The 21,385-nt window shown below is 49.8% G+C and overlaps 2 protein-coding genes across 2 annotated transcripts in view; both read left to right on the top strand.

Moving 5' to 3' along the window:
- LOC138511121 (zinc finger protein 850-like) overlaps nucleotides 1-21,385 on the top strand; it is a 394,345-nt gene that overhangs the window by 17,556 nt on the left and 355,404 nt on the right. The gene's annotated exons all lie outside the window — the stretch shown is intronic.
- Nucleotides 1-21,385, top strand: part of LOC138511120 (zinc finger protein 615-like) — a 70,731-nt gene that overhangs the window by 17,560 nt on the left and 31,786 nt on the right. Inside the window, exon 2 of the mRNA XM_069626605.1 lies at nucleotides 9,017-9,151. The gene's annotated coding sequence lies outside the window, so the exon portion shown is untranslated. The remainder of the gene's footprint in view (nucleotides 1-9,016; nucleotides 9,152-21,385) is intronic.

Genomic DNA, 21,385 nt, shown 5'->3' with positions numbered 1-21,385 from the left:
TCACAGCTCACACCCTGCAGATAGCGTTGCTAGGTCTTCATCAAGCCCTCACAGCTCACACCCTGCAGCTATTGTTGCTAGGTCTTCATCAAGTCATCACAGTTCACACCCTGAAGATAGCGTTGCTAGGTCTTCATCAAGCCCTCACAGCTCTCACCCTGCAGCTATTGTTGCTAGGTCTTAATCAAGTCCTCACAGCTCACACCCGGCAGATAGCGTTGCTAGGTCTTCATCAAGCCCTCACAGCTCACACCCTGCAGATAGCGTTGCTAGGTCTTCATCAAGTCCTCACAGCTCACACCCTGAAGATAGGGTTGCTAGGTCTTCATCAAGTCCTCAGCTCACAACCTGCAGATAGCGTTGCTAGGTCTTTATCAAGTCCTCACAGCTCACACCCTGAAGATAGGGTTGCTAGGTCTTCAACAAGTCCTCACAGCTCACACCCTGCAGCTATTGTTGTTAGGTCTTCAACAAGTCCTCACAGCTCACACCCGGCAGATAGTGTTGCTAGGTCTTCCTCAAGTCCTCACAGCTCACACCCTGCAGCTATTGTTGCTAGGTCTTCATCAAGTCCTCGCAGCTCACACCCTACAGATAGCGTTGCTAGGTCTTCAACAAGTCCTCACAGCTCACACCCTGCAGCTATTGTTGCTAGGTCTTTATCAAGCCCTCACAGCTCACACCCTGCAGATAGCGTTGCTAGGTCTTTATCAAGTCCTCACAGCTCACACCCTGAAGATAGCATTGCTGGGTCTTCAACCAGTCCTCACAGCTCACACCCTGCAGATAGCGTTGCTAGGTCTTCATCAAGCCCTCACAGCTCACACTCTGCAGCTATTGTTGCTAGGTCTTCATCAAGTCGTCACAGTTCACACCCTGAAGATAGCGTTGCTAGGTCTTCATAAAGTCCTCATACCCGGCAGATAGTATTGCTAGGTCTTCATCAAGTCCTCACAGCTCTCACACTGCAGCTATTGTTGCTAGGTCTTGCGTATAAGTGTTGTTTGACGACTTGCGTTTGTGAACCTCTATGTTGAAACCCTCCAGCTCACATTGACCCCTCTTGATATAAGTCTGGCTGCTCAGACACTCTACCAACTTGTGTAGTACAGACCTATACCAATAGGAGGGTATCTATTGCCAAGAGGACATGGTTGTTGTAGTCTCCCACAGGGTTACTACATACAATCTTGCCTAACACAACACTGGTGGCAGGTGGTGAGGATTTGTGCAGAGTTGTTACAGTGAGTGTTTTACTGTGCAAGGCTAAGCTCCATCAGAAAATGAACAGCAATTGTTACATACCAGATATGGATAACTTCTGTCAGAAAGCCCTGGTCATTTTAACAGTAGATCAACTGAAAGAAATGTGTAAAGTCAGGAGTCTTACTGTAAAAGGAAAGACAATGGGCCTCATTACAAGGTGGGCGGTAAGGGATTACCGGCACCGGTAAGGGATTACCGGCACCGGTAAGGGCACCGGTGCCGGTAATCCCTTACCGCCCTACTCTGAGTTCCCTTTGCGGGTCCTTCCTTAACGCCTGCTTTTAGCAGGCGTTAAGGACGGGACCCGCAAAGGGACTTTAGTGCTAATAACATTACCGTAATTTACGGTACCGTTATTGGCCCCTTCCCCATTCCCATTGAGCCCTAAATGGGAATGGGGAAGGACCCTGGTGAATGGGGAATTACCGGTCCATCCAACCTTGGAATGGGCCAGTAATAGCTCCATTCACCAGGGCGGAGTCGGTACGGGTTTGGAGGTATTCATGGCGCTATTAGCCATGGGCCTCCTTACGAGTCCGGCGGTAACCTGATGTTTTTTACGGCTCGGTTACCGCTGGACTCGTTTTACCATTCCGCCTCCGTGATTCCCAGAATTACCGGGGCATTACAACCCCGGTGACCCAGGAATTATAGGACTCAATGGGAATGGGGACCATGGAAACACCGGCACCATCTCCTGATGGTGCCGGTGTTTCCACGTCCGCCTGCAGGCGGGCGGTGTTAAACCTGCCAGGTCAGACCTGGCGGGAATGACACCTCCGCCTGCAGGACTCGAGATCACCCGGCATGGAAACAACGGTGGCGGCTGGTTTAACGTCACCGTTATTTCCATACCGGGTGACTCGTAATGAGGCCCAATGTTGTTGAATCACCAAAGGTTGGGTAGTAGGCCTACAACACCTACTAACCCAAGAAATGTGGAGAATGATGAGGATGACAGTTTAGAGTCTTACTCCATTCTGCAAGAGGAGTCGGAGGAGGTATAGGAGTCGCAGGAAAGGAGCCCCTCTTTGCCACAACCTTCCCTTTTGCCTCAACCCATTTCCATGGGGACCCCACAAGGTCCAACATTCAGCCCAGAATATGTTTCTGTTGAGATAATGAGATTAGAGTTGGAGTTCAAAAAGTTGAAAGCTAAACTGAGGCCAAACATCCGGACATCAGACTCAGGGAGATGGAACTGCAACATACACTTGATATGAAAAGATTGTCTCTTGAATCTGATTCCCTCCCGGGGTCCTCTAGGTCTTCCAGTCCCATGAGGCCTCACCTGCCCAAAGAAGCAGTGAGTATGTATGATGTGAAACTTGATATATTGGATAGGTTGGGTACTTCTGAATACACTCATGGGATTCAGGGACTCAGAGAGAATTATTTAATTCCCTGGCTTTTGTCTAGGCTCCCCCAGAATGCATCTGAAGCTGTAATGGAATCGGGTGAACTTGAGAGACAAGAATATGAAAATATGAAGCTGGCATTAATAGCCAAATTTGGGAAAACTCCCTCCCAGTTTCTTAAGAGACTTAGGACCCTCAAAAAGCATCATGGTACCCCTTGGGCGACCTGGGTGTGTGAATGTTTGAAACACTTAGATGGTTAGATTAAGGGTTACAGAGTCAACACCTTTTGAACATTACACACATATAGTGAATGCCAACTGAGGCATGAGGAAATGAGTCAAGTGCAGCCAAAAGTCAGGAGAAATCTTTATGAGGAAAGAAGAAGATGAAGTTTGAGACGTTTCTTGAAAAGAGCTAAGTTGGGACAGGAACAGATATCAAAGGGCAGAGAATTCCATAATTTTGAAGCTAATCCTTGAAAAGAACGAAAACGTGTGAAAGCACAAAGTCATCGGTAGGAGGGAACTAACCCATGGTGAGTGAGATAAGAAAGTCTAGGTAGTCCAGTTTCCAAGCCAAGTGAGGTTCCAGCCTCAGGGAGGGACAGGGGTCTGATATTGTCCCATGTAGCATGCTGTAGCGAACAGGGAGCAGATAGGGGCCTTTGTCGTGGGCCTTAAACAAAGGCCGCAAATAACATTGAAATGTAGAAACAAGATTGCAAGGCAAGCAATCCTCAGCCTCCAGAGCGCACTTGAAAATGTTATGGATTATGAGCACAAAATGCGCAACATGCACTCTGTGCACAGCAAAATTGCAGGTCTTACCCTGCAAAAGGCATGCGATCTTCAGATGAATGCAGCATGGGTGGGGGCACTAGAGCACAGGCAGCAGGGATCCGTCAAGGAGAGAGGAGGGAGAATGAATGGGGCAAAGGGCAGCGTAATCGGCCTTAGACGAGATGCCGGGTCCCGCCACCCGGCTACCGTGATTGGGAAAGAAGGCCCAGGCAGCCAATGGGGTGGAGGGCAGGCAGGCTAGGCAAGCCACTTTAGGTAGTCCAAAAGAGTGCAGCCATCTTAGACGGGCCAGAATGCTAGGTAGAACAATGTGTGCAACAGTCAGTATTTAGCTAAAGTCAACAAATACCAAAGAAATGTAGAAACAAGATTGCAAGACAAGCAATCCTCAGCCTCCAGAGCGCACTTGAAAATGTTCTGGATTATGAGCACAGAATGCGCGACATGCACTCGGTGTACAGCGAAATTGCAGATCTTACCCTGCAAAAGGCATGCAATCTTCAGATGAATGCAGCGTGGTTGGGGGCTCCGGAGCACAGGCAGCAGGGATCCGTCGAGGAGAGAGGAGGGAGAATGAATGATATGAGAATTAATGATTTAGGTATAATACCTAAACCTGTTCTAAGGACAAGAACATCCCTGAGAGGCTAGTCCCAGGTCACCCCAGTGACCCCTTCCCAGGTGAGGCTGAGTGGGAGGACCAACCAGAAAGTGGTGAAACAGCAACTGGTAAAACTGAGCTAGAAGCCCTTCCCTATGTTTGGAGATCTGGATCCTAAAGACCATCCTGTAAAGACTGGAGGAGGGTGTCTGTACTCTTGCTCTCTAAATGGTAGAGGAGAGACACAGAGGACCCCAGCCAAGATTCTCTATTCGGTAGCTATGGTCAAGCAATCAAAACCTAGCTTCTCAGGAGGTGATGCGGGCTGGTTCATAAGTACAGTGTAGTCCCCAAGCACCCACAAAGGAATGTCCACACACCGGGGGTCATTACGAGGTTGGAGGTAAGGGATTACCGGCACCGGTAAGGACACCGGTGCCGGTAATCCCTTACCACCCTATTCCGAGGTCTCTTAGCGGGTCCCTTCCTTACCAGGCGTTATGGAAGGGACCCGTTAAGGGACTTCAGAGCTAATAACGGTACCGCAAATTGCGGTACCGTAATTAGCTCCATCCCTATTCGCATTGAGCCCTATGGGGGCTCGAATGGGAATGGGGAATGGTTCCCAGAATGAGGACTTACCGAGTCCTCCAAGGTTGGAATGACCCAGTAAGTCCCTATTTCGGGAACACGGACCCGGAATGCGGTAAGGAGGTAGCCATGGTGCTAGTAGCACCATGGCTACCTCCAACCTCGTAGTGACCCCCACTGTATTAGTGAAAACACAGGGGGCCTCATTCCGAGGTGGGTGCAAAGTGATTACCGGTACCAGTAAGGAGACCGGTGCCGGTAATCCCTTTGCGCCCTGTTCCGAGGTCCCTTTGCGGCCCCGTCCTTAACGCCTGCTTTTAACAGGCGTTATGGACGGGACCCGCAAAGGGACTTCAGAGCTAATAACGGTACCGTAATTTACGGTACCGTTATTAGCACCCTCCCCATTCCCATTGAGCCCTATGGGTGCTCAAATGGGAATGGGGATTGACATTTTCAATTGGGACTTACTGGTCCCGCAAAGGTCAGACTAGACCGGTAAGTCCCCATCGAACCAGGGCAGACACGGTACCGGTAATGGTGCTAGTCATGGCGCTAATAGCGCCATGAATAGCACCAACCCTGGAATGAGGCCCAGGGTGTCATTACGAGGTTGGAGGTAAAGGATTACCGGCACCGGTAAGGACACCGGTGCTGGCAATCCCTTAGCACCCTATTCTGAGGTCCCTTAGCGGGTCCCTTCCTTAACACCTGGTTTTACCAGGCGTTATGGAAGGGTCCCGTTAAGGGACTTCAGAGCTAATAACGGTACCGCAAATTGTGGAACTGTTATTAGGTCCATCCCCATTCCCATTGAGCCCTATGGGGGCTCGAATGGGAATGGGGAATGGTTCCCGGAATGGGGACTTACGGGGTCCTCCAAGGTTGGAATGACCCAGTAAGTCCCTATTTCGGGAACCCGGAATGCGGTAAGGGGGTAGCCATGGTGCTAATTGCACCATGGCTACCTCCAACCTCGTAATGACCCCCACAGTCTTTATATAATTAAGGTTCAAGGTTATATACACAATCACAATAACTCACTTTGTACTCAGTTAATCTACAATGGCATATATCGACAGTTCTAAGTGGTACCACAATTATTAGCAGATTTCATTAAAGTGCATCAACTGTACTCTGGTCAAATGTCACACAAATCAATTAATAAATGTAACCAACAATAGACATAGGAGGGAAAGCAGTTGGTTAGAACAATTGGCAGAATACTGGCCCCTACCACTAGACACAGTTCTGTGTGGAGATCCCCCCCACACCTGGGCTACCTGTAAAATAAAGATATACTACAAGCCCAGTCCATATATTGTTCAATGGGGGTCATTCCGAGTTGGGCGGTAGCCATGGTGCTACCAGCACCATGGATGCCTCCCAAACCGGGTCTGGTCTGGCAGAATGGGGACTTACCGGGTCATTCCGACCCTGGAGGACCCGGTAAGTCCCCATTCTGTAGACCATTGCCCATGGGAATGGGGAAGGCGCTAATAACGGTACTGCAAATTGCGGTACCGTTATTTGCTCCAAGGTCCCTTAACGGGAACCGCACAGAACGTGTGTTCAGAACACACGTCCTTAGCGGTTCCCACTAAGGGACCTCGGAATTGGGCGGTAAGGGTTTTCCGGCACTGGCGTCATTACCAGTGACCGTTAACCCTTACAGCCCAAGTCGTAATGAGGCTCAATGAGTCTGATTCCCTTCTAAAATGTTTCTACCACCCCAATGTACCTGGAATATCAGAATTCCTCGAGGAGGCGTTGAGGGATCCTTCTTGAGTGACTCCCTTTAAAGCAGAAGACACGGATCGTCGATGGGCCTCGAAGAAAATGAACTCGGCGTCGAGCATCCTCGATGGAAGTTCGGTGGCATCGAGGCAGCAGCTTCGTTCCTGGCAGTGCTCGTCGACGACGAGTCGAAGACGTCCTGCAAGGATGAGGCGTGCGGGGCACCTCGATGTCGATAGTGCGGCTCCGGTCGTTGACGGCACGGCTTCAAGCGGTCCCTGCTTCTGGGCAACACTGCATCAACTGGCCTCCAGCGGTTAGAGCAAACCTGCGAACCCTGGTCGATGGCGGTGCACGGAATGTTCGGTGCTTCTTTTTGTTCTCCTCCTTCTGAATGAATTCTAGCAGTGAGAGGCCCCCATTCTGCTGGGTCACACTCAGGCAACCAATCAAACGGATGGGCATTCGGCATTCAGTCAACCAATCAGGCATACTGTGCATTCAGGCCATTCTCCTCCCTCTCAGACACTCACACTTAGACACTCACAACAAGGAATGTGTATTGGGACAAGTACCCAGCCATACAAAACTACACACTGCATTCATACCACTTTCGGGCAGTGATGTCTCAGTCATTGTGTTTCATACTAGAAACCAGATATCCACAACAAAAGGTGCATATTGGTCACACACTTCATTCACCCAGGTCCCACCCACAGGGTGTACCCACAACATACAGTCACTGGGAAGGCTCCAGCCAGTCTGGTCTGTACTTCACTGCAATACCATATATGAAACTTCCACCCAACAGCCAGTCAGGGGAAGGGAAATAGGGCCTGATCACGACCTCGGCGCTAACGCTATTAGCGTGGGGGCTATTAGCGCGACCGCCATAGCCCCCGGCGCTAATAGCGCGGGATCACGAGTTGGGCGGACTTGGAAGTCCCCATTCCTCATTGAGCCCATTCGGGAATGCCCCATTCCCCATTGGGCTCAATGGGGAAAATTTGCGCTCTTACCGCCGGCGGATTTCCCGCCGGCGGTAATAGCGCAAATTTTCAGCGGATTTCCCCCAGCCAAGAGCTGGGGCGAAATCCGCCAAAGCCCTGATTCGGTGGACCCTTAAATCCGGCGGTAATAGTGCTACCGCTGGATTTAAGGGTTACCGCCGAGGTCGTGATGAGGCCAATAGTCTGGGCTTCCCAGGTCTTTGGGAAAACAAGGTAACAAGCAGTAGAAAGCAAGAGGCCATGGGGGGCATCTTGTTTCCTATCAGGAATCAACTGATTCCAATGACAGGGCCTGGGTATGCCAAAATGGAGGACACTCAGAGCACCTGTCAAATTCAGCATGGAGCTGCCACCAGCCCATACCCTGCTCTGTGGGCCACACACAGGTGCCCAAAAACATACACTAGGGGCACAGGGTTGTACCCCCACCATGGGTGCCATAAGGGTATCCCATGCGTCTGTACACCAAACCAAAAATAGGAAGAGCTGCACTGCCAGGAGTCCCACATGGACCCCTGGGCAGAAAACAATACATAACACAAATAAAAAAGCACTATAGGACAAGGACAGGAAGGCCCTGTTCCTCCAATGCATTTCCAGCATCACACATCCGGAGATGCAGACTTTACTTGCAGAAGGTGGACCCTCTGGGGCAGACTTCAGCAGAGGTCAAAGAGAGTGTCCTACTCTTGAAGGTCTTCGCCAACAGGCAGCTTCCCAGCTGGAAGGATGGCCTCCTCTACAGGGAACCTATTGAGTCTACCCCAGGAGACTACAGAAGACTTATAGTGCCCCAGGAGGTGAGACACCAGATACTTCAGTTATCCCATGAACCCCCTCCGGCTGGTCATTTGAGTTTCAAGAAGACCAAAAAGCAGATATATCTGTATTTTTACTGGCCCAAGATGGGGTCTGATGTAGATAGATTCTGTTGGAGCTGTCACACTTGTCAGATTTTTGGCAAGAGTGGAGCCAAGAACGTGTCATCTTTAGTGCCCCTCCCAGTGGTAGGAGTTCCTTTTGAGAGGGTGGTGATTGACATTATTGGTCCCCTAGACACTCCAACTTCTTCAGGCAACCAATATATATTGGTTGTGGTAGACCAACCCTTGTCTTCCCCTGCTTCCCCTGGTTCCTTTGCCTCCCATCACTATCCCTGGCTGTGGTTAGCACAGCCTGCATAGAGGGGAGAGAGAGGTAAAAGCAATGACCACGTAACCTAGCCTCCAACCCTTGTCTTCCTCTCCTTCCTCTGGTTTCTTTCACTTCCCATCACTGATATGTACCTGGTATTTCTTTGCAAGGGGCTCACAGCGTGGTTTGATAGGTTCATGATATGTTCATTGGTTGCGTACAAGCGGCCCATCCGCGATGTTAGTGCCACTCGTCTTTGGCTTCGCTATATCAACACCCTTCCATAAGCACAGTGTTACTTCACATGAAGCATTTTTTTAACAAATAAAGTAATTAGACCAAAGATCCAATGCACTTATGGCACTCAACAGGTCTCAAGCATAGTTTAACAGATGAGAAGGTATTGCCCAAGTGTCAGGCGCATTTCAGCACGCAGCAGGTCTTTCAGATATTGCAATGGATTCAACTTGCATGCTCATGCCACACCGAAACATTTTTCTGCTTTTCTTCTTTCAGGTCCAGAAACTGTGCAGAGCACAGGGGTTCATCCTAAAGCCAGACGGGAGCCCAATGAATGAAGAACCTCCAGGAAGAAACAAGGAGGCAGCAAAGCAGGAAGTAATCACACCACCTGGACCGGGTTTCTAACAGGTTAGCATTACTCACGTGAACCGCGAACACCAGGCACAGACTGCAAAGGGTCATGGCCTTTTATAGGCTTTGTTTCCCAAGATGGTGGCCTGCTGGGCATTCTGGGAAAGGTAGTTTCAACTCTGCGCACAGACCGCAGCAGTCCAAGCAACACAACACACACGCACGGAGCCCATTTGCCGCTAGCTTTGGTATGGCTTAATACATACACAATAGAGCTTCCTTCATGAGTAAGGAGTGTACTGTGCCCCTCTTCCTGGTGCTTTATGTGGGCGTATTTATTTATTGTTTGCTTGTTGGGTCGGTGTTATGGAGAACCTCTTTTTGTGCTCAATGCTGACATCAGTCAACAATCTCCCTCACATCCGGCCTAGCCCAGAACCCTGGTTGTCCATTGTAGTCTTTAAGGACTTAGTTATTGTTATCAGAACATTGGATACTATTAACCAAAACAAAAATAACTATTGGATAACATCCAGGACCATTGGGTTGCATCCCAGAAGCTACACTAGCCATACTGTACCTGGGTGTTCCAAAACAACTGATAAGCCTGCCTCAAAGCCCAGACTTCCACAGGAAATGATCAAATCTTTTCATACTTGTTAATTTGCCCAGGATGATAGCTCAGAGGCAACGAGTGTTTCTTGGAAGCAAGACAACACTTAGCAACACAGGTTCGAATCCCGGGCTAGTGCTTAGAAACTGCTCGTTATACACTGTGTTATAGTTTAGTTTATTAATTATAAAAGAACAGTTTCAATTATAATGTAGGTCCAATGCAAGAATACATATTAAGTCATTCTACTCTTTAAATGCTAACGTGCAAAATGACTACACGACTTGAGGTAATGCTGAATCTCATGCATGGCTAAGATATGATATTATATGGCGTTTGTTAGGCAGAATCCTGTGCAGTTCCCTTGGGGAGCACTGCAAAAAGATTAAGACTACAGGTGTTGGCAGTAAACCCAATTGGTAGCAGTCTGCACCACCCAGATTTACCTGGTAGCTGTGGCTGAGCAGTCAGACTTCTCTCAAGAAGAGTTAGGCAGTATATAGAGTGTACACATTAGGTACAAAAAGACAGTAGCACAAGCAAACACTGACCAGAGCTTTGGTATAAAAGTATATAATTATTTATTTAAAAACACACTTATGAAAATACACTGGCACTAATATATCAAGCAAGTTCAAACACATTCACTATAAGTATATACACCTCCCTAGTTAAATTATTTGACAAGTCTAAGTTAAGACACCACCTATTTGCAAAACAGAGGTGAGCGCGTAACATTAGATGGCACTCCAATAATTCAGTTAAAAAGGGGGAGAAAAGGCAGAGTATGGAAATATCACAATACCAACACTTTTAAGAAACCACAGCAAGTCAAGAAAGGCATGGTCTACTGTAGAGCAAAAAGTTCATAGGCCAGGCCCACTCTTGGAGAGAGCAAGGCGGAATGTGCCCAAGATCACACAGTGGAAATGCAATTAAAGTCTTTGCAGAAAAGTCAAAAAGGAGTAGGGTTAGTTCAGAAAGGCAAAGTTAGCAGGTCTGGGGACAACCCAGTATAGAGGACAGGGATTTAGGGGACACCTGCAACACTCTGTAGAAAGGGAGGCCAGGCAGGATTACGACCCAGGCGGTAAGGGGTTTACGGCAGCGTTAACAGCGCCGACCCTTACCGCCTGAGTACGAGGTCCCCTAGCGCCATGGCGCTTTTAACACCTGCTTTTAGCAGGTGTTAAAATCCATGGCGCTAAGGGACCATGGAGTTAATTACGCCACCGTAATTTACGGTGGCGTAATTAACGCCTTCCCCACTCCCATTATGCCCTATGGGGCAAAAATGGGAATGGGGAAGGGTAAATGGGGATTGGGGACTTACCGCCCCGCCAATGTCGGAATGGGGCGGTAAGTCCGCCAACCACCATGGCGTAAATGTAGTTTACGCCATGGTGGTAAAGTCACGGCCCAGGCGGTAACTTACCGCCTGGGTCGTAATGAGGCCCAGTACCTTAAATGGGAAGGAAGCTCCAGTGGGGGCAGTTGTTCCTGGCAGTGGTTGCAGCTCAATGTTCCAGTCAGAGGAAGAGAGGATCTCGTCGTAGAGGAAGATAGGAGTCGTTGCACTGCCCAGGGATGAAACCAGCCGCGGAGTTCCAGATTAAAAGGTGCGGTCCTTTTATTCACGGTCAAAAGTGGTGAGCTTGGCTATCCGGCCGCCGGGGTGCTTGGCACGGGCAATTCAACCTAGGAACGCTTCTGGGAGCGAAAGAAGGTGAACTGGTTGTTCCTTCCAGCTCAAAGGTGGAAAGACTCTCCAGATGAAGATCTTCCCAGTCGTTGGAAAGTGGTGAGTTCGTGCAGCAGGGCTTCACCGGTGGTGTTGTCGGGTTGCAGGTGGCTCAGCTTCTTCCTCGTTGGATTCTTAGGTCCTGTGGCGACTTCTGAAGTTCCAGTCCCAAAGGCCCTGCTTTTATGCAGCAAAACCCCCATTCATCAGCCTAGCTGTCAATCACACATGCTAAGTGGTGAGCCGGGCGGCTCACTACTGGGCCAATCAGAGAAGAGTGCGACTTGGGTTGCCGAGGCAGCGCAGTCCAGGGTGCCTAATCCCTCCTCCACCCCTCCTATGGAACCCAGACAGAGTGGCACCACTTGGAGGACTTCTGTGGAGAAGCCCGCCAAAATAGTGGAACATAGGGCTCGACCTTTGTTGGAGTCACAGAGACGGATACAAACGCCATTTTAGAACCGAGTTCTGGCAAAAAGACCCAACCGGGGAATTAATATTAATTAAATAAACCGGCGGTATCTTTAACATTGCACCAAAAAGTGGTGCGTTTAAAATCAATGGGAAAATCCCATAGAGAATATTCCAAAGGAATATTTCACGTAGTAACCACTGCCACCAGCCAGAAACTCGACAAGGGGGGACAGGACAGTGCCCCCTTGAAAACAGACCCAGGGGCAATCAAATTACCCCTACCCAGTACTTCCACAATATGATGGTTTGTACTGGTTCTGTTCACAGATTTGGACTAGTAAAGCCAACAGTGACTTTACATGCCCTGAGAGACAGTAGTCAGTCCCAGGGTATGGAATCTATGTTTGGGGGTCACTAGGACACCCCTGTGTTACTGCACGTAGGGTGCTGTGTAACACACATAGGAAAACAGATGATGCCCTATGGAGTAAAAAGAGGTTACCCCATAGCCCATGCACACATACAAAGTCAAAGGTACATCTCAAATCATGCCTAAGAGTGGGAGGAAAAGATTCTCACTCTTAGCAGGAGAAAAAAACAAACCCCAAAAATCCAGCAAAGCTGCTGGGGGACTCACTAGGTTTGGGAAATTAGCCTTAACAGAGAATTCTCCCTAACACTCGCCCCCCCCCCCCGCCAGACTAAGGGACAGGAGGATTGAATCCACTCCTGGATGAATCTCATACCTCTAGTCGGTGACATACATCCTAGAGAGACCATCAGCATTTTGGTCGTGACACCCTGACCGGTGCTCAATGGTGAAATCAAACCCCTGAAGGCAGATTGACCATCTCAATAGTTTTGGATTTTCCCCTTTCATTTGCATCAACCATCTGAAGGGTTGGTGGTCAGTCTGAATGACAAAAGTAGAACCATACAAGTATGGCCTAAACTTCTTCAGAGCCCACACAATGGCAAAACATTCTCTTTCAATTGTTGCCCACCTTGTCGCAGGATCCTTCAGTTTTCTACTGATGAAGCAAATGGGGTGTTCCCTACCCTGCCCATCCAGTTGGCTAAGGACTGCACCTATACCTACATTGGAAGCATCAGTTTGTACAATGAAAGTTTGGTGATAGTCAGGAGCTCTCAGTACTGGATCTTAGCAAAGAGCTTTCTTCAGGTTTTCAAATGCCTGATTGCACTCCTCATTCCATCTGACCTTCTTAGAGAATTTTGGAGAGGAGATTACATTCAGTGGAGAAGCTATGGTCCCATAGTTCTCAATGAAATTCCTGTAGTACCCAGTGAGGCCTAAGAAGGCTCTCACCTGGGTCTGAGTAGTAGGTGTTGTCCAATTTTGCACAGCTTCAATCTTGCTGAGCAAAGGCCTTATTTCTCCACCTCCTACCTCATGCCCAAGGTGGACCACTTTACTCTGTCCAATCTGGCATTTACTTGCCTTTATGCTCAGATTGGCCTTCTGAAGAGCCTGCAAAACATATCCTAGGTGGTTCACATGTTCCTCCCAGGAGTGGCTGAACACTGCAATGTCATCCAAGTATGCCATGCAGAAGTCCTCCATCCCAGCTAGAACCTGATTTACCATCCTTTGGAATGTAGCAGGTGCATTTTTCAAACCAAAAGGCATAACCGTGAACTGGTATAAGCCAACCGGGGTAGAAAATGCAGTTTTCTCCTTGGCATGGTCTGTCAGGGCTATTTGCCAAAAGCCTGACGTTAAGTCAAATGTGCTGAGGAACTTGGCTGCACCAAGTTTATCCACCAACTCATCTGTCCTTGGCAACGGATGGTCATCAGTCTTGGTGACTGCATTAAGAGCTCTATAATCCACACAGAATCTCAGTTCCTTGGATCATGCCTTTGGTACTAACTGTGATGCTGGAAATGCATTGGAGGGACAGGGCCTCCCTGTCCTTGTCCTGTAGTCCTTTTTCATATTGTGTTCTGTATTGTTTTCTGCCCAGGAGTCCATGTGGGACTCCTGGCAGTGCAGCTCTTCCTATTTTTGGTTTGGTGTACAGACCCATGGGATACCTTTATGGCATCCATGGGTGGGGGTACAATTCTGGGCCCCTAGTGTATGTTTTTGGGCACCTGTGTGTGACCCACAGAGCAGGGTATAGGCTGGTGGCAGCACCATGCTGAATCTGACAGGTGCTCTGGGTGTCCTCCATTTTGGGATACCCAGGCCCTGCCATTGGAATCAGTTGATTCCTGATAGGAAACAAGATGGCCCCTGTGGCCTCTTGCTTTCTATTGCCTCTTACCTTGTTTTCCCAAAGTCCTGGGAAGCCCTGACTCTGTCCCTTCCCCCTGACCGGCTGTTGGGTGGAAGTTCCATATATGGAGTTGATGTGAAGGCCAGGCCAGACTAGCTGGGGCCTTCCCAGTGACTGTATGTTGTGGGTACCCCTGTGGCGGGGACCTGGGTGAATGGAATGGTGTGACCAATATGCACTCCTTGTTGTGGCTGTCTGGTTTCTGGCATGAGAGACAAAGACTGAGACAGCCCTGCCCGAAACTGGCCTGAATGCAGTGTGTAGTTTTGAATGGCTGGGTACTTGTCCCAATCCACATTCCTTGTTGTGAGTGTCTGAGAGGGAGGAGGATGGCCTGAATGCACTGCGTGCCTGATTGGCTGACTGACTGCATGAATGCCCTTCTGTATGATTGGCTGCTGAGTGTGTGCCAGCAGTGTGGATGAGAGGCAGAATAGTATATCTGGGGACCTCTCACCACTGGAAATTGTTCAGAAGCTGTGTCTACACTTGAAGAGTAACTGGAACTGCTGATCCTCGACGCCCAGCTGGAAGAAGAAGACTTGCTTCTGCATTTGCTTCGACCGATCTGAAAGCTGCCGAATCCGTCGAAGACTGATCCGAGAGAGGACCTGGTAAGGCGCCCTCTTCCTGTGCTCCGAGGGACCATCGAGCACCGCTAAACCTTTGCCGAAGCTCCCTGGACGCCAGACCCTCGAAAGGCTGCCGACCGGAGACGGGGACCGCTGAGGAGATCGAAGTGAAGCACCCGGACCTTCGCCGTCGACCAGGGTTCGCAGGTTTGTGTAACCGCTGGAGGCCCGTCGAAGCCGTGTCGTACCAGAAGAGGGAACCGCTTGACGCCGTGCCGCCGCCGACCGGAGCCGCTCCTTTGCCTAAGACATTTGAATCGAAGGACTCCCTCGTCCGCACCGTCGACCGCTTTATCCTGCCGGAGAAAGTCGAGGACGACCAACGCGCCGAGGAGAATCCGCCGGTGGGTTTCCCGCCACCTCACAACCACAAAGACTCGAACGACTCAAAGCCCTTGCTGGGCCACCGTCCTTCACACTCCTTGCGGTCCAGAACTAGTGTCACCGAGGTGCCCGGCACGCCTCTTCCTTGCAGGACGCCAACGCTCCGTCGTAGACGAGCACCGCTCGGATCGAAGCCTGCCGCCTCATCGACGCCGTTCTACCCTGTTCACTGTCAGACGTTTGACGACCCGTGTCTCCCGCGTTAAAGGGAAGGCACTCAAGAACGGCCGTCGATTCCCCGACGCCAAACACCGAGTTCCTCGACGCCTCTCAATGATCCGTGGCTCCTGCTTTAAAGGGGGCCACTCCAGAAGGATCTGTCGACGCCTCATCGACAAACTCGACTCCACCAGGTACATTGGGGGGGTAAAAACATTATAGGAGAGAATAAGACTATTGATCAATATATGGACTGGGCTTGTGCTTTATATCTTTATTTTACAGGTTGCCCAGGTGGGGGGATCTCCACACAGAACTGTGCTTAACGGTAGAGGCCAGTAATCTGCCTATTGTTTCAACCATCTTGCTTTCCTTCCTCTCTATTGCTGGTTTTCCTCTTTATTGATCTGTGTGACATTCTAACAGTATTGTTGATGCACTTTAATGAGATCTAATATTAGTGGTAGCACTTTAGGATTGTAGATATTTACCATTGTTGATTTTCCTGAGCACAAAGTGCGTTATTGTGATAAGTGTACATAACCTTTGAATATTAATTATATAAATACTGTGTTTTCAGTAATACAGTGTGTGGACATTCCTTTGTGGGGGGCCTGGGGACTACAATGTACTTAAGAACCAGCCTGCATCACCTCCTGAGAAGCTAGGCCTTGATTGCTCAACCACGTTTCCCAATAATAGAGAATCTTGGCTGGGGTCCTCTGTGCCTCCCCTCTACCATATAAAGAGCAGAAGTACAGACCACCCCCTACCTGTCTTTACACTGGTGGCAGGGGTGGGATGCTTATGATTTTAAGAATCAGTGTATAACCGTGCCACTTACAAAATACCTGCACTTTATTAAATTGAGGTTTAGATGTGTACAAAATAACTGCATTACAAGCAATGGAGTCCATTGCAAATGGTAAATTGACTAGGATGAGCTTAGAGGCTCTCCACAGTGCTTGTGAAGCCAGGGAGTTAGACTTTGTGGATACATCTAGGGCTGAGCTGATAGCTGCCCTGGTGGACTACCAGACTAATGGTGAAACTCTTGATGAGGGGGGAATGCAACCAATGAGGACTCTGCCCCTGAGGTTGTCGCTGAATCTGTTTCTGGGAATGCCACCAGTCCTGCTGCCTCTGTTCCAAACGCCAGCACTTACTTGGAGCTTGAGTTATTAAGGATGAAATTGAATATCACAAGTAGAAATAGATGCTGAGTTTAAGAAAGAGGAGTTGACTCAACAAGTGGAGCTCAAGAATAAGGATCTTGAACTCAAAAATAAGGACCTTGAACTCAAGAACCAGGACACTGAATGTCAGAGAATCCAGCTAGAGAAAGCTAGAGTGGAGACTTCAGCTAAACCAGTTGCGAGTGGCAGGTCCCGAGCCACCAAGTTTATGGAAGATTTGGTTGGTGTGTTTTTGGAGGGTTCAGATATCCTCCAATGGATTGAAGCGTTTGAAATGGCTTGTGCAATTCATGATGTTGATACAAGAGATTGGGCTATGTGTTTGTTAAGCAGAGTGCCTCAGACTGGATATGACTGTATTCTGAAGCTGAGTGTGGAAGAAAGGGATCAGTATGAGTGTATGAAGTCTGCTTTGATTGCCAAGTTTGGCAAGACACCTACCCAATACCTTCAAAAGGTTCAGGGATTTTAAGAAAAGAGAGAATGTGTCTTGGGTTGACTGGGTGAGCGCTGCCCACATGAACATGATGGGGTGGATTGATGGTTACAAGGTGAAAACGTTTGTTGAATTGTCCCACCTTTTGTTTTTTGAGTATTTTTTGGAAGCCTGTTCACCAGAGCTGTGTCAGTATGTTGCTGACCAGACCATTTTGGACCCCTTTAAGCTGGCTAGGTTGGCTGACAAGTGGGTCTCCCACCGGGTGTCCCCTAAGGACTCCAGTGGGAAGGACAAGGACAAAGAAAAGGGGACCTCTCAGAAAGCTGAGGAGTCCCAAAATCATTCACAGTCAGGTAAACCAAAACCTTCCTCTCCTAAAACCCAGAAACCTAGTGGGGATAAGTCATCTCTGAGTGGGAATAAGAGTAGTGGTCCACCTGCTGCAAAGCAGGCTCCCAGGGATTCCAGTACCGTACCCCACATTCCTGGCACTTGCTGTGGCTGTGGGGCTCTGGATCACAGAAAGGGTGACCCCAAGTGTAAAGGTAAGGCACTTGGGGTACAGGCTGTCAGCCTGAGCTACCATTACCCCATGTCTGAGGTGGAGGCCACTGTCCTCCCCTCCTCTACGGGAATCACATTTGGTGCTCCTGTAGATATTTCCTTAGTGTCCCTTGGGGCCTAGGACCAGTACGCAGAAGTACTGGCGACTATCCCACAGAACACCCGTATGTTTTTGAGAAGTGTCCTCTTGAATGGCCAGCCTTCCACTGGCTTGAGGGACACTGGGGCAAGCATGACAGTGGTGGACAGGACCCTGCTCAAGCCAGAGGACTATGTAGGTGCTCCTCTAAGAACCACCAGGTTAGCTGGTGGGCCTCCCAAATTATCGCCTGTAGCCTTAGTCACACTCATGATTGGAGACAAGACAGCAAAGCTTCCTGTCCTGGTTCAGGACAATGTCCCTGCTAACCTTCTGGTAGGTAATGATCTAGTAGAGTTGGGGTTGATCTCGGATGGTCTTCCCATGACTGCTGCTGCAGTCACTAGGTCACAGGTGACACAGGGTCCGGCTGTGAGCCCGGCACCCTCGCAGACGGGGAAACCCAAGGCAAGAAGAAGGAAGACCAAGAAGGCCACCCCTGTGGAGGGAGCTCCTTCTCTTCCTGCCGTTCCTACAGCACCCATTGGGATCCATGCTCTGGACGGGCTGGGTCCAGTGGAAAACCCAAACTCAACTCCTGAGGGAGAAGAGACAGAAGACTCTCCTGTGGGAGAGGTTCTCAACCCGGAGGATCATCCCGACCTTCAATGCTTGTTAGCTGAAGGGGGACCCTCCCGGGCAGACTTCTGTAAGGGACAGAGAGAGTGCCACTCTCTCGAGGCCCTGAGGAAACAGGCCCTGTCCCAGGCACAAGGAGAAGTGCCTAGGACATTCAAAATTTATTGGGAGGGTGAGCTCCTTGGTAGTGAGCCCACTAAGCCTGAACCTGGTGCCCTCAAGAGGTTGGTGGTACCCCAGGTTTACAGGCCCTTCCTGCTGCAGTTGGCGCATGAGGTGCCCTTGGCTCGTCATCTTGGTACCAAGAAGATTAAGCAGAGGCTCTCTGCCCACTTCTACTGGCCACGGATGGGAGCAAAAGTGGAGTCCCACTGCAGGACCTGCCCAACTTGTCAGTTGTCTGGCAAGACTGGAGGCAGTGTCATTGCCCCACTGCAGCCATTGCCAGTGGTTGGCGCACCGTTTGAGAGAGTGGGCATCGACATTGTCGGTCACCTGGACCCTCCCACTTCAGGTGGACATCGGTTCATCCTGGTCTTGGTTGATCATGCCACCAGGTACCCTAAGGCGATACCCCTTCGGACTGTTACTGCCAAGGTGGTTGCCAGGGCTCTCCTGGGCATTTTTACCCGTGTTGGATTCCCCAAGGAGGTTGTCTCTGACAGAGGATCCAACTTCATGTCTAGTTACATGAAGGCCATGTGGAAAGAGTGCGGAGTAACCTACAAGTTCTCCACCTCTTACCACCCCCAGACCAATGATCTGGTTGAGAGATTTAACAAAACTCTCAAGGGCATGCTAGGTGCTTTGGAAGAGCCCCTAAGGAGTAAATGGGATCTCCTCCTGCCATGCCTGCTGTTTGCTTACAGAGAGGTACCTCAAGAGGGTGTTGGTTTCAGCCCCTTTGAGTTACTCTTTGGACATCCCGTGAGAGGGCCCCTCGCCTTGATCAGAGAAGGCTTGGAAGCCACCCCTCCAGGTCCCGCCAAGCAAGTGGGGGACTATGTGTTAGGCATCAGAAGGAGGATGACACAGATGATGGGTCAGGCAACAGCGAATCTCAAGGCCAGCCAAGAAGTAAATAAGTACTGGCATGACCGTAAAGCCTTCCAAGTGGATTGGACTCCGGGACAGGAAATCCTTGTGATGGAGCCTACCAAGCCTAGAGCTTTGGCAGACAAGTGGACTGGACCCTTCAGGATAATCTCCAAGATGGGCGAAGTCAATTATCTTTTTGACATGGGAGCCTCTGGGGTAGCCGCTCAGGGATTCCATGTCAGCAGGTCCAAGCCTTTCCATAGGCGAGCAGAGGTCTCATGTCTCTTGCTAGCTTCAGAGCAAGAAGAGGCTGAGAGTGAGCCCCTTCCTGATTTGCTGCATAGCAACCCTCAGGATGGCTCAGTGGAGGGAGTACATCTCTCTCCAGATTTGACAACAGAGCGGCAGAGGGCCTGCAGGGCTTTGCTCCAGCAGTATGCCTCTCTGTTTTCACTGACACCGGGCCTTACACCATGGTGTAGACACGAAATTGACACTGGTGACAGTATACCTGTCAAAAGCAGGTGCTACTGTATGTCAGATACTGTCAAGAACCACATCCAGGCTGAGGTCACCAAGATGTTGGATCTGGGTATAATTGAACCCTCAACCAGTCCCTGGTCCAGTCCAGTGGTCCTTGTCCCCAAGGCAAGTTCACAGGCCGGTACCAAGGATTGGAGGTTCTGTGTGGACTACAGAGGAGTCAATGCCGTCACCAAAACTGACACGCACCCATTTCCCAGGGCTGATGAGCTCGTGGACACCATAGGTGCTGCCAAATTTGTGAGCACCTTGGACCTCACGTCCGGCTATTGGCAAATAGCTCTAACGGACCATGCCAAGGAAAAGACGGCATTCTCAACACCAGAGGGACTCTACCAGTTTAGGGTCATGCCTTTTGGGTTGAAGAATGCCCCTGCCACCTTCCAGAGATTGGTCAATCATGCGCTCAGTGGCTGGAGGCCTTTTGTGTGGCCTACCTAGACGACATTTCTGTCTACAGTTCCACCTAGGAAGCACATTTGACACATCTGGATAAGGTGTTGCAGGCCTTGAAAAGGGCTAACCTCACTATCAAGGCCACCAAGTGCCAGATAGCTCAGGGGAAAGTTACTTATCTTGGTCATGAGGTAAGAGGGGGTCAAATCCAGCCTCTCTCCAGTAAGGTACAGGATGTACATGACTGGGAGACTCCCACTACTCAAACCCAGGTGAGAGCCTTTTTGGGCCTCACTGGGTATTATCGCAATTTCATGGCGGACTATGTAACCATAGCTGCACCACTGACAGCTCTGACTTCACCCAAAAAACCTAGGAAGGTTAATTGGACTGAAGACTGTCAGAGGGCCTTTGATAGCTTGAAAGAAAGTCTGTGTAAGGCACCTGTGCTGTGTGCGCCTGACTACAACGGACCCTTTATCGTCCAGACGGATGCCTGCGACACCAGAATGGGAGCTGTCTTGTCCCAGTTAGATGACAAAGGGAGGGAACATCCTATCATCTTAATCAGTAGACAACTCAAGGGTAGAGAACTTAGGTGGGCTACTGTTGAAAAGGAATGTTTCAGTATAGTTTGGAGCCTTAGGCGTTTTAGGCCCTACCTTACGGGGTCTACCTTCAAGGTCCAAACAGATCATAAGCCCCTGAAGTGGCTTATGCAGATGAAGGGTGAGAACCCGAAACTGCTCAGGTGGTCCATTACCCTGCAAGGGCTAGACTTCACCATAGAGCACAGACCAGGAAAGAGGCACGATAATGCAGATGGCCTTTCCAGAAGGTATGTTGACCGTCTGGATGAGGGTGTCTATCCCGTGGGAGATTAGGCACCCTATCCTCAGTCTGGGGGGGGGCGACTGTGATGCTGTAAATGCATTGGAGGGACAGGGCCTCCCTGTCCTTGTCCTGTAGTCCTTTTTCATATTGTGTTCTGTATTGTTTTCTGCCCAGGAGTCCATGTGGGACTCCTGGCAGTGCAGCTCTTCCTATTTTTGGTTTGGTGTACAGACCCATGGGATACCTTCATGGGTGGGGGTACAATCCTGTGCCCCTAGTGTATGTTTTTGGGCACCTGTGTGTGACCCACAGAGCAG

The sequence above is a fragment of the Ambystoma mexicanum genome, chromosome 6p, assembly GCF_040938575.1.
Source record: "Ambystoma mexicanum isolate Mex_15411 chromosome 6p, UKY_AmexF1_1, whole genome shotgun sequence".
In the NCBI taxonomy this organism is placed as follows: Eukaryota; Metazoa; Chordata; class Amphibia; order Caudata; family Ambystomatidae; genus Ambystoma; species Ambystoma mexicanum.
This window is presented reverse-complemented; position numbering and strand designations above follow the sequence as displayed.